Here is a 12,713-nt window from a genome sequence, read left to right on the forward strand (position 1 = left end):
GAGGCTATGGCAACTCAGCAAGAGGGAGCCATTGTGCAATTACTAAACATTTATTGGCTGGTCATTTCAGAGTAGGGTCACTACACACGTTTAGTGATTGTTCCACAGAGCAATTCACTGAAGCCGCTACTTAACATATTCAACTGTCCACCCCCTCACAACATCTGATCTGAGGGAGTCCGTACACAAACAGCAAGTGGGGGCTCTGGATTATTCCTCTCCAGCCCCTCCCTTCCACATAGATCTACTTCTTCTGGTTGCTCCATTTGGCCATCCTGTTGACGGGAGTCTTCATGCAGCAGCTAGAACTCAAGTAGGCTGCGACCTTCTCCAGGGCCTTGGGGGGGGGGGGGGGGAGGAGGGGGGAGAAAGGAGAGAGCAGAAGAAGAGCCCTGAGCAGAGGGGAGACAGTCTGCTTCCCAAACCACCTCACAACACAGCCTCAACCCCCTGAAATATTAACATGAAGCCTCTTCTGGGCCACACCAAAGGGGGTCCCCCACATCCCCCGGTCAGGAGTCTGATCAATGTTATGTCTAGCAAGTCCCTGAGGAACCAGTTATACCTGCTGGCACAGTGGGATGTTTTCTGCCCTACTTCCTTTGTGCTGCTCAAGGAGTGGCCACACCCTCAACTAGCTAGGGTTTCCCCCAGCACTGAATAGTGGTGATCCCCTGAGTGCAAAGTTGGCTCCTGTACCTCCTCCCTACAGTCCCCAGGGCAGGAGTGGCCAGAGCACATCCTCAGTTGTAATATAATCCTTTAGGGACTGTTGCCTCCTGCCACAGGTTAGAGCAGCCCCATTGCTGCTCTCTGCTCTGGCCCAGGCCAAAGTTAGGAATCCATAACCAGCTCTCGGATACTACCTTGTACCTTGGCAGACTGGAGACTGGCCCATTGCCCCGATCCACATACAAGGACCCTCTCTTGCTTCACTGAAGCTATGGCAGGAGTCAGGCTGGGATAATATAGAAAACTACTAATGGCAAGTATGGCTTTTGCTTCCTTTCTGTCCCAACATCTATTTCCACCTGGAACCAGTGCCTGCCACTTCAGCCATTTCCACAGCAGCTCATGGCCAACAACATACAGCGCAAGGACAAAGTAGAACAGGAGCAAGTGTGCTTTGGGAATCCCAAGAGACATTGCTTAGGAGGGCTCACAGGATAGGAGTGTCCCATCCCAGCTTGCCAGTGCCACCTGAAGAGTGTCTGCCAAGATCACCAAGCAAGCAGGGCACCAAGATGTGGCTACCTCTCCATTAGAGAAAGAGGTAGCCAGTACCTCAGAGGCCAGTAGAGAGCCAACTCTCTCAGAGGAAGGCCTCAGTCAGGGCTGAAGCAAATCTACAGGGCACTGGGAGGGGAAAAACCTGTGTGGTTACAGAGCAAAGAGGACTTCACTCCCTCCAGAGTTGTCTGCCCTACTGGTTCCAGAGGGGGGCAGTCTGACATCTCCATTACCACCAGAAGCACTAACAAGTACTTGTTAGCAATAGCTCTGGCAGCTGTTGTATCTGTTAGCAAATGAAATTCTTTGCCTGTTGCCCAGTTCTCTGCAAAGGAGTTAATGTTTGCAGCTGGGCTGTCCTTGGATAACCAGAGCAGTGCATTACAGGAGTCCGGGCAAACCTCACCTCAAAGCGGTAAAGAAAATCCGTCAGGTTTTGGAACTAATCCAGGCACTTGGGCTCAAACATGCGGTTCTGGTCCAGGATGTTGTACATGACAAAGTCAACAAAAGTGATCTGGAGAGAGAAGAGAGAGAGAAGTGACACAGGACAGTAGAGTCTGTTCCCATGCCCCTCCCCCAATCACACCCCACCATGTACCTTCTCCCCAGCAAACCACTTCCTCTTCCCCAGGAACTGAGAGAACAGCTTCAGCTTCCCAGGCAACTGCTCCAAGTAGCCAGGCTTCAGTTTCTCCTGCAGAGAGGAAGAGGGAAAGTTTTCAGAGACAGCTGTGGATTAGACCAAGGCAACCCTGTGCCCACCCAATGTACAGTAAATTCTTGTAGTGGGAAGGGCACCTGGAGTTTGCCATTGTCATAATAGGAATCTAAGGGTGATCAGTATCATGTTTCAGGGCAGGTCACCTGTGAGGGCCAGGAAGGAATTCCCCCGGTACAGCATTATGCAAGTGACTCAGACCATTATTCCCCTGCCCCTGAAGGATTAAGTATTGGGCCAGAAGCAGAATACCAGCTAAATGGACCCAATCTAGTATGGAAAAGGCTGTGTGTGCCAATAGCATAGTATTGGAGTGGGATTTGTCCTGAAATCAGCAAGGTCTTGTTGCAGCCCCCAGGACAGCATGGATGAACTCACAAAGTCAGGATTGTAGCAGATCATTACAAGGCTCATACGGAAATCCATGGCCAGCATGTCCACTCGCAGCATCCCTCCTCCGTCTCGCCACCTGGGAGACACAACAAATGTCAGAGTGCTCACCAGCAGCTACCCAGCCAAATCCCAGCCCCTTGATCATTAGTGAGGCCCAGACCTCCCCCGACCGATACTCACACAACTTGTGCTTGCGCGCGATGTACCGGAGGATGGCATTGCTCTGCGTGAGCTTGTTCTTGCCATCGATGAGGTAGGGCAGCTGGAAGGGCAGTCAGAGGCAAGGTTAGTAAGCAAGCTCTTCCTACTTCTCTGGCTCCCACACTCCCGCCTCCCTGCTACTTCTGCACATGACTACCCCAGCATTGGTCCCCACCCAGACTCCATCTTAATCAGTGAAACACCCAAACCCACCACACCCCAAGGAAGGACCTGCCTGCCCACCCAGAGTAACTCTACATACATTTGGGAAATCCAGTCCCAGCTTCTCCTTCTCCTTAATCCACTGGCTTTTGTCATAGTGCGGAGCTGGAAGGAGAACAGAGAGGGTAGATCCCAGGCCAATGCTAACACATCCACCTAATTCCTCCCCCTAGCATCTTGGGGCAGCATGGCACACACTTGTGGTGCAGATTCTCCATGGTGCTGACCAACATCAGCTCACTGAAGGCAGAGAACATACCAGGGGCTCAGCACTCTTGAAAAAATCAGGTTCTAAGTCAAAGAGGGCCTGAGCCGGAATCCTTCCAGGCCAGCTCTCTCCCAGGCATCAAGTAGCCATGTCTACACAAGAAGGCTGCTTTGGTTTAAATTAAGGTGAAATTTCTAACCTGGTGAAGGTTAAACTGGTGCAAAAAGCTGTGTGGCTCCCCTTTACTCTGGTTTTAAGTCATGCTAAAGTGAAATACACTTAACTATAAACCTGGTCTGAACTGAAATAAAAGAGGTCTACACAGCCCTTCACACCAGTATAGCTAAGCCAGTTTAAAAAAAATGCACCCTAAGTTAAAACAGGTGCAGCTTTCTTTAGAACAGGTGCACAGTTTCAGGACCTGTTGTAATTTGAGTCAGCTGCCAATTAACAGGGTGGACTCAAGTTAAGTTATTGACAGAGTTGTAAATAATAAACTCAAAGTCCACTGTCAGCCAATTCAACTTGCAATGTGTCCAAAAACTCTGGCCTGGATAACACCAGAGAGCTGTAACCAGTGTGGAACTACACCTGCTGGGAATACAGGTTAAAAGAGCCTACACCAGGTAAGAGGAAAGAAGCCTTCTTGGTTTCTAGAGGGCAGTGTTGAGTACAAAACCTCTCAGCGTACTGGGACTTTATTTGGCCAATAAGAGCAGTGATCCATGCACACTTACTGCCCCTCAGGTGAGATGGGGCAGTCCTATCAGCTCACCACAACCCTCTACAACATGTTAGGGCACAATGCGGGGTGTTCTCAATCTAGTTGGTCTTCCTCTGCAGTTTCAGGTTGGCAGAATGTGGTGACAAGAGTTAGAATTTGGCCAGGGCATGAGAACACTAACGGTGTTTTCACACCAAGAGAAAGTGTCCTTACCACAAGTTAAAATCCTAATGACCACAGACATGGCAGTTGTAGTTTTAACTCAATCTGTTGACTAAAGACTAGAGGGGAGTCTGGTGTTTAAGTCTACCTGCTACCTTACATGAGAACTACAACTACCTTAACCAGGAAGTTAAGGCAACTAGAATTAGCCAGCCCAGGCAAACACATTTTGCAGGGTGACATACCCTAAATTACTCCTGGTGCTCAGCAGAGCACTCAGGGGTAATGACCCAGCTTCACTGTTCACCCTGGAGGTCAACAGTACCAAGTTCTGTCCCATCCCTGAAGAGTGAACCAACCCAATGTCACTTCCCCTGATTCTACATGATCCCAACCTAAGATTGTATTGCTGCATGCAACAGATGCTAAGCAGTAGCATGGACTACAGCTGACAGATGCTATTAGACCTACATGCAATGAGGATATCAGAACATATACACTGTGACAAAGTTCCTCCTCTATCTTGGTGGGTCCTGCACTTATTGGCAGATTTTCTTGCCTCAGAGATTCACCATGTGGGTTGGGGAACAGCCCAGAGACCTTCCCCTCTGGTAGAACCCACAGTCCAGGTCAATTGGGAGGTTTGGGGGAAACCCAGTCCCACCCTCTGCTCCAGATTCTAGCCCAGGGCCCTGTGGACTGCAGCTGTCTCAAGTGCCTCCTGGAACAGCTGCACAACAGCTACAACTCCCTGGGCTATTTCCCCATAGCCTCCTCCCAACACCTTCATTATCCTCACCATAGGACATTCTTCTTGATGTCTGTTAATGCTTATATTCCTCAATCCTCCAGCAGCACATCCTCTCACTCCTTACACCCACACCACAAACTGACGAGAGCTCCTTTTTAAACCCAGGTGCCCTGATTAGCCCTCCTTAATTGATTCTAGCAGCTTCTTGATTGGCTGCAGGTGTTCTAATCAGCCTGTCTGCTTTAATTGTTTCCAGAAAGTTCCTGATTATTCTGGAACCTTTCCTGTTACCTTACCCAGGGAAAAGAGACCTACTTAATCTGGGGCGAATATATCTGCCTTCTATCACTCTCCTGTAGCCATCTAGCCTGACCCTCTCACAACACCTAACTGCTTGGTGCAGGATAAAATGGGGGGCTTCTCCATGGTAGCAATAGCCTAAGCCACTGGTAAAAGTGTTTAGATGCTGAACTGCCTCACGAGCAGCAAAGATATTTGGGGAGGTCATCTGGAGCAATTCCCTTTATGCTGAAAGCACTCAAGCACCAAGAGAATCCAGAGCACATGCCAGGGATGGAGGATTAAAAACCCAAGCTAACAAGCATGCAACTTTCTGGTGAGTTTGTTATGGGAAAATGTTCCTCACAACAGGTAGTTTTCTAGCTGTCTTTAAAGACAGACTATTAGCACACTCACTAAATTAGATTCTAGAGAATCCAGTGCAGTGGGATTTGCTGAGAGCTAGGAGCAGGTGTTTGAGCAGACTGGTAAGACAGGACATAGTCCTGAAATGAATGAATGAAGAGTTAACTCTAAATTTCCTAGTGGCTAGGTCTAACAGCCAGACATTGGTAGATTAGCAGCCCTAGGCTGGCTCAGGCCTCATTGGTATGTTGGTTAATCCAGCTCTGACTACATAGTTTGTCAGATACCAGTCCAACAGCCAAGGACTGTGGGATCCCTTCCCTACTTCCTTAGTGTAAACATTACCCCATCAAACACCAGGTCAGCATGCAGCAGCACATGACTGTCTAGAATGCATGGCACTCCACTGAAGGAGATTCATGCTAAGAATTTCTTGTAGGGACCAGGAAGCCCTTTGCTCCCTGGAGACTCAGACTGCACAGAGCTGTGACTAGTCCAAGTCAGCCAGGCAAGAGGCCCTCACAGCCACCAGCAGGCTCATTAGAGCCTTTCGCCTGGCAAGGGAAAGGGGTGTCTCCGCAGAGCTGGGAGCAGAGCTCCTACACAAACGAGTTGTTCCTGGCCCCTCAGAACGCTTTCCACTCAATGAGCCGGGGAGGGCTAGCTTTGCTCCCTGCCTGCACCACTCACCTTCCCCACAGCTGTACATCTTGTCCTCGTACACGGTGCCCGTGTATTCCAGCAGCAGTCGGATGGAGTGGGCAAGCTGCAGGGAGAAGACCAGGGCAACGTGAGAGCCTGCAAGTATTGGCGTTAGAGCAGGGGGATTCCGACCTCGGGCTACAGGAGTCAAGTTAGCCATCAGCTTTACCCAGAAGAGCCACAAGGGTGTGAACTCATCATTTCATTTACTATAGTACTATATATTCATATTTAAACAGTATGGCAGGAAATATCTACAGCTTATATTAGTCTCACAGCAAAATGACAGTGCAAGTATTAATTCAGCAACTACAATTGGTTAGCATAAGCATAGCATAAGCATCCTGATTGGTTAATAATTAAATCAGTATTTTAATTATGTGCTGCAAGAGCCACAGGAGACATGATAAAGAGTCACTGGCAGCCTGCAAGCCGGAGTGAGAGTCTTCCTGGTCTAATGTAATTCTTCAGCCTTAAGGGAGTTCACTGAACAGACTTCATCATCCCTCCTCCCCCACGCCCACCCCAAAAGCAGCCTGGAAATTCAACCCCAAGAGATTACTTTGACGAAGGTCGTGGTTTGTCTTTCAGGAGCCGGATCACTGTGGCTGCAGCAATGAAAGGGAGCAGTGACTTCTCCTTTCACCCGTCAGTCCTCTCCCTGGTGACAGTCACTACAGCACTCGTCCTCAAGTGCTTAGACATCTTAGCCCATACAAAAGGCAGGTCAGTCTCCTTTGCCCCACCCCTTCCATCACACACATCATCTTTGCAGGTAGGGAAACTGAGGCACAGATTAAGATCTAGTTTCTAAAGAATGGTTTCTAACTTTGGGTGCCCAATGGGTATCACCTGAAGACCAGGCCCCAGCCAAATCAAGTACTCAAACAATGGAAATAACCCTGCATGAGGCCAACAGTCCTGCCTGCGGACATATAGTCAGTGAGAGGAGCTGGATTAGAACTCACCACCACCAGAGCAGCACCCTGCCCCCAGAGGCAGGCAACTCCAGACTCACTTCAGCTCCTCCAAAACCGCTATGAGCTCCCCACCAAGGCAGGCTCGAACAAGTGCAGGCAGAGCAGTTTGGTGCCCAGTGCCAGCCAAACCTCAAAATCTACCACCCCCAGCTGCACCCAGGGCTTGCAAGTGTAACCGTTTTGCAATCCAGCCCTTCCCACATGGATACCGTGCAAGGCACGAGGGCTACAGTGCGCAGCACCATGTGCGTGGGAGCAGGCGGTGGCATGCTCAGGTGTAAGGCCGTTTCTGCTTTCCAATGGCTTGGGACAGTTTGGGACCATCCCTGTTCTGCGTTTTCCCCTTGGAGTGGGAAGGGAAATAGATAATGGAGCGAGATTTCCCCCCCACCTCCAATCTTGAGTCAGGGGCTTTGGCCCTCTACTGCCCATGGCAACACGAGGAGCCAGTGGGGTGCGCGGGGCCAAATCGCTCGCTGCTGCCAGCATCAGGCTCCCCACTAACCCCCCAGGCTGCCCTGGACCCTATGTCCCCCTGAAGCATGGAGGCCTCTCCAAAGCACGGTAAGCCCAAACATTGGTGGAGCCAGGCCCACGTTCCTAAATATTGATGGAGCACGGGCACCATGGGCCCATGTAACTCCCCACCTATGAACACAGGCCACTTCCCCAACGTCTGTCCCATAGCCCCGGAGCCGCCTACAGATCCCTAGAGACCCCCGGGCCAAAGCACAGGGGCACCCTTATTTTGTTTTTCTGGGTGCTTTTCTATGGAGACTCTTGCAACAGCAGAGGGCTCTGTTGAAAACAATGCAGGAAAGCAGCAGGGGCCACATGCTCCTTTTGCTGCAAGGAGGGGCAGGTGGGCTGTATGGCATAATTAACAAGCAGGTTCCATCAATAGGGCCCAACCAAATTCATGGTCCATTTTGATCAATTTCACAGTCCTAGGATTTTTTAAAATTGCAAATTTAATGATTTCAACTATTTAAATCTGAAGTGTCAGCATGCTGTAATTGTAGGGGTCCTGACCCAACAAGGAGTTTTGTGTGTGTGTGTGTGTGTGGCAGTTAGAAGGTTATTGTGTGTGGGGGGGGGAGGGGTTGTGGTACTTCTTCAGAGTCAGTCAGCAGCACAGAAGTAAGGTTGGCACAGTATGGTCTTGCCACCCTTACTTCTGCACTGCTGCTGGTGGGGAGCTGCCTTCAGAGCTGGTTGCCCGGCCACCAGCCACCACTTGCCAGCTGCCCACCTCTGAAGGCAGCACAGAAGTAAGCGTGGCAGTATCACAAACCCCTAAAGTTACCTTGTGACCCCCTGCAGCCCCCTTTTGAGTCAGGGCCCCCCATTTGAGGAACGCTGGTGTCCCCCGTGAAATCAGTAGAGGTTAAAAGCACAGACAAGACCCGATTTCACAGTCAACGACACATTCTTCATGGCCATGAATTTGGTAGGGTCCCACCCACCCAGTGTCAGCAGCCTCCAGAGACATGACCCCACTCCACTAGAGAGTCAGGCCCAGGGGGAAATGAAAATAGCAGCCCCCCCTGCACCCGGCGCTGCAGCTGGGACTCACCCCGCGGATGTCCCAGTACCCGAGAACCACCGGCATAGTGCGCTGCGCTGCTTTTCCTGCTGCTTTACGCGACTGCTCCAGTGGCTACGTCTGTCAGGGGGTCGGGACTGGAGCGCGGCGGCTGCTTTATAACCTGCCCGGCAAGGGGCGCGGCTGCCGAGCACAGCCCAATGGGGTGTTAAAGGGGCCGCGCCGCCCAAACCCGTAGACACGCCCCCCAGGGGTGTTTTATTTGAACGGGAGATTGCGGGGGAAGCAGGTTGTGGCTGCTCGGCTCTAGGCGAGGCCCCGATCCCCGCGCCACAGACTCCCAGCGGGGGGCGAACCCGCGGTGCTGCGGGGCAGAGGTTTGCACGGCGAATGCTGCAGCGCCGGGCACATGCACTCCTGAGAAGCGACCAAAAGCGCAGCCCAGCCCGGTTGTGGGGTGTTGGCGCTGCGGGGGGGAAGGTGCCCGGGTAAAGCGGTTTCGCGTGCGAGGTGCTATTCACACGGGCCGGGCCCCGGATTCGTTCTAGCCCGGGTTTTGTTTTCAACCGGGCAGTGCCTCTTTAAATGAAACACCGCCCGGCAGACTCTGGGGTGGAGCCTGTGCAGAGAGGGGGACGAGGGACCCGCTGGAAAATGGCTAGAACCGCTCACGGGAGATATTGGTCTAAGCCAGGCCTGCACAACTTGTAAAGCGGTGAGGACCATATTACTCCAAAGAAAATAGCTGAGGGCCGAAACCCCCTGGCCGTGCTAAAACAGGCCCCCTTCCCCCCCCCCCCCAGCGCCACCCAGCCCCGCCGAACCCCGTTTTTCCCCCCCAGCACCACCCAGCTCCGCCGAACCCCGTCCCCCCCAACCCTCCCCAGCCCTGACCCCTAGCTCTGAGCCCTGCCCCTCTGAGCCAGACACCCCCCGACCCCATCCCCCCGCAGCCCTGACCCCTAGCTCTGAGCCCAGCCCCTGTGAGCTGAGCAGCCCCCGACCCCATCCCCCAGCAGCCCTGACCCCCAGCTCCGAGTCCAGCCCCTCTGAGCCGGACATCCCCCTGACCATCAGCCCCTCTGAGCCTGACACCCCCTGACCCCAGCCCCCCCCAGCCCTGACCCCTAGCTCCCAGCCCCTCTGAGCTAAGCACCCCCCGACCCCATCCCCCAGCAGCCCTGACACCCCAGCTCCGAGCCCAGCCCCTCTGAGCTGGACATCCCCCTGACCCCAGCCCCCGTGAGCTGTGGCTCGAGCCCAGGCCGGGTGCCTCTCCCCTCGCTCGGACTTACCGGCTCTGCCTCGTGCCCAGCGCTTCCCGCCTCAACAGCCCCGGAAGTGACGCTGGACGCCAGGCAGGAGGAATGGGAGATGGGGACGCGCGCGCGCGTGTGTGTGTGTGTGGGGGGGGGGGGGGCGACCTCACAGCCCTGCGCGCCGCGCTCTGACCGCCCTGACAGGCAGAAGCGCGGCTGCCGGGTTCGCCCCCTGCCCAGGGGTGGGGGAGGTTGGGCCCCTCTGCCCCGGTAGGGGGCGAACCTGGCAGCCGCGCTTCTGACTGTCAGGGCAGTCAGAGCGCGGCACGCGGGGCTGTGAGGTTGGGCCCCCCAGGCAGGGGGTGAACCCGAAAATCGCCCCCCACCACTTGCCCACGGGCCTCACAGTTGGCCCACGCGGGCCGCGTGTTATGCAGGCCTGACCTAGGACCTTAGGGAAACATTTACCTAAAGTAAGTGAGTGCATTTGTCACTGGTGTGCCTTCATTTTCTCTTTTCTTTCTTTCTTTCTTTCTTTCTTTATATTTCACTTGGGGTGCCACTATTTTGCTAAGTATCATACATAGAGAGTAACAGTCATGCTTGTAAGCTGTTTGCGGTGGGGACTATATTTTTGTTCTGTATTTGTACAGTGCCTTGCACAATGATGTCCAGCTTCAGAATTAGGGTTTGTATGCACCACAGTAATACAAATAGTAAATAACAATGCTTGTGGATCTATCTCCCTCATACACACACACACACATATTTTCTCAGCTTGCTAAGAGCGCATACACCAATCATTGTTGCAGGGACTGAGCAGCATTTTCCCAAGAATTACTCCTCTCAGGTGCACTGTGGTGACATATGAAACAGACTGGCAGTCTTTTTTTTCTGCCTCCCCTCTGACTGCTCCCTGTCCTTGGCCCTTTCTGGCTTGCAGGCTGTTTCTCACTCAAACCAAGTATCCATCCTTCTCCTCCAGGTTCTCCTACTCACACTCCAGTAACCTGTCCCTCGGTCCTACTTCCCTATTATAACAACTTCTCAAGGTTCACTCCATTAACTCCCTCAGATTCCCTCCCACCCAGCAACCATATCTTCTCCCCCATCTCCTGGTTCCATCAGTTATTGCTGCATTGCATTTGGAGCCCCAAAGCCTTCTAATTACCACTCCTAAAGAGTACAGGGAATAAGAGCCCGACTTCCCTCGCACTTGTTGCTACTGTTCAGAAGCCTTAGGAGGTAAATTAGTGACATGTCATTCATGGAGGTGAAAATACCTTAAGTCACCTGTGACGTTCCAGCCACCACACTTAAAACTCACTTAAAATCGATACCAGTATCTCAAAGCAATCAGCTGTGCACAGATCCTGCTCGACTACGCCACTGTTACGGGTTGGATCACAGAAACCCCCCTGGGAGCTGCCACCAGATGTGCAAAGACTACCTCTGCTCCTGTTTTCCCTGTCAGCTCAGGACTCCAGAACCCTGTCTTCCTGAGCCGGATATTCCAGTCTGGCTCCAGACACAGACCCAGGGTCTGAATCACTTGTCCCAAAGCTGCAAGTTTACCTGAAAACAGCTTACAGAAGTGTGCTTGTCTTTAGCACTCAGATGCCCAACTCCCAATGGGGTCTAAACCCAAATAAATCCGTTTTACCCTGTATAAAGCTTATGCAGGGCAAACTCATAAATTGTTCACCCTCTATAACACCGATAGAGAGAGATGCACAGCTGTTTGCTCCCCCCGGTATTAATACATACTCTGAGTAAATTACTAAATAGAAAGTGGTTTTATTAAATACAGACAGTAGGATTTAAGTGGTTCCAAGTAGTAACAGAAGAAAGTAAGTCACCAAGTAAAATAAAATAAAATGTGCAAATCTATGTCTAAATCAAACTAAATACAGATAATCTCACCCTCAGAGATGCTTCAGTAAGTTTGTCTCAGACTGGACACCTTCCAGGCCTGGGCACAATTCTTTCCCCTGGTACAGCTCTTGTTGCAGCTCAGGTGATAGCTAGGGGATTCTTCATGATGGCTCCTCTCCCCACTTGTTCTCTTCCACCCCTGTCATAACTATAAAGGGAAGGGTAACAGCTGTCCTGTGTACAGTACTATAAAATCCCTCCTGGCCAGAGACTCCAAAATCCTTTTCCCTGTAAAGGGTTAAGAAGCTCAGGTAACCTGGCTGGCATCTGACCCAAAGGACCAATAAGGGGACAAGATACTTTCAAATCTTGGTGAGGGGAAGGCTTTTGTTTGTGCTCTTTGTTTGGGAAGTTGTTCGTTCTTGGGACTGAGAGGGACCAGACGTCAATCCAGGTTCTCCAAATCTTTCTGAACAAGTCTCTCCTATTTCAAACTTGTAAGTAAACAGCCAGGCAAGGCGTGTTAGTTTATCTTTGTTTTCTCAACTTGTAAATGTACCTTTTACTAGAGTGTTTATCTCTGTTTGCTGTACGTTGAACCTAAGGCTAGAGGGGGGACCTCTGAGCTCTTTAAGTTTGATTACCCTGTAAAGTTATTTTTCCATCCTGATTTTACAGAGAGGATTTTTACCTTTTTCTTTAATTAAAAGCCTTCTTTTTAAGAACCTGATTGCTTTTTCCTTGTTTTAAGATCCAAGGGGTTTGGATCTGTATTCACCAGGGAATTGGTGAAGGTCTCTCAAGGCTACCCAGGGAAGGAAATTAGCTTTGGGATGGTGGCAGCGGACCAGACCTAAGCTGGTAGTTAAGCTTAGAAGTTTTCATGCAGGCCCCCACATTTGTACCCTAAAGTTCAAAGTGGGGAAGCAGCCTTGACATGGTGGCAGAGCAGTGGGATCATTTTAAACCAAAAGCCAGTAAGATTTTTTTTTTCTCCTTTCTAGCTGCTTGGAAAGCAGAGCTGAAGGTAGATGCATATCTTCTCTCTCCTTGCCTGAAGACAGAGGTGTTAAGTTTTTTTTAACAAAGGTCTT

The 12,713-nt window shown here is 51.4% G+C and overlaps 1 pseudogene; it reads right to left on the reverse strand.

The window, feature by feature from the left end:
- On the reverse strand, positions 1-8,598 carry LOC128836239 (glutathione S-transferase Mu 5-like; annotated as a pseudogene).
- Positions 8,599-12,713: the final 4,115 nt, after the last annotated feature.

This window comes from Malaclemys terrapin, chromosome 4, assembly GCF_027887155.1.
Source record: "Malaclemys terrapin pileata isolate rMalTer1 chromosome 4, rMalTer1.hap1, whole genome shotgun sequence".
Taxonomy (NCBI): domain Eukaryota; kingdom Metazoa; phylum Chordata; order Testudines; family Emydidae; genus Malaclemys; species Malaclemys terrapin.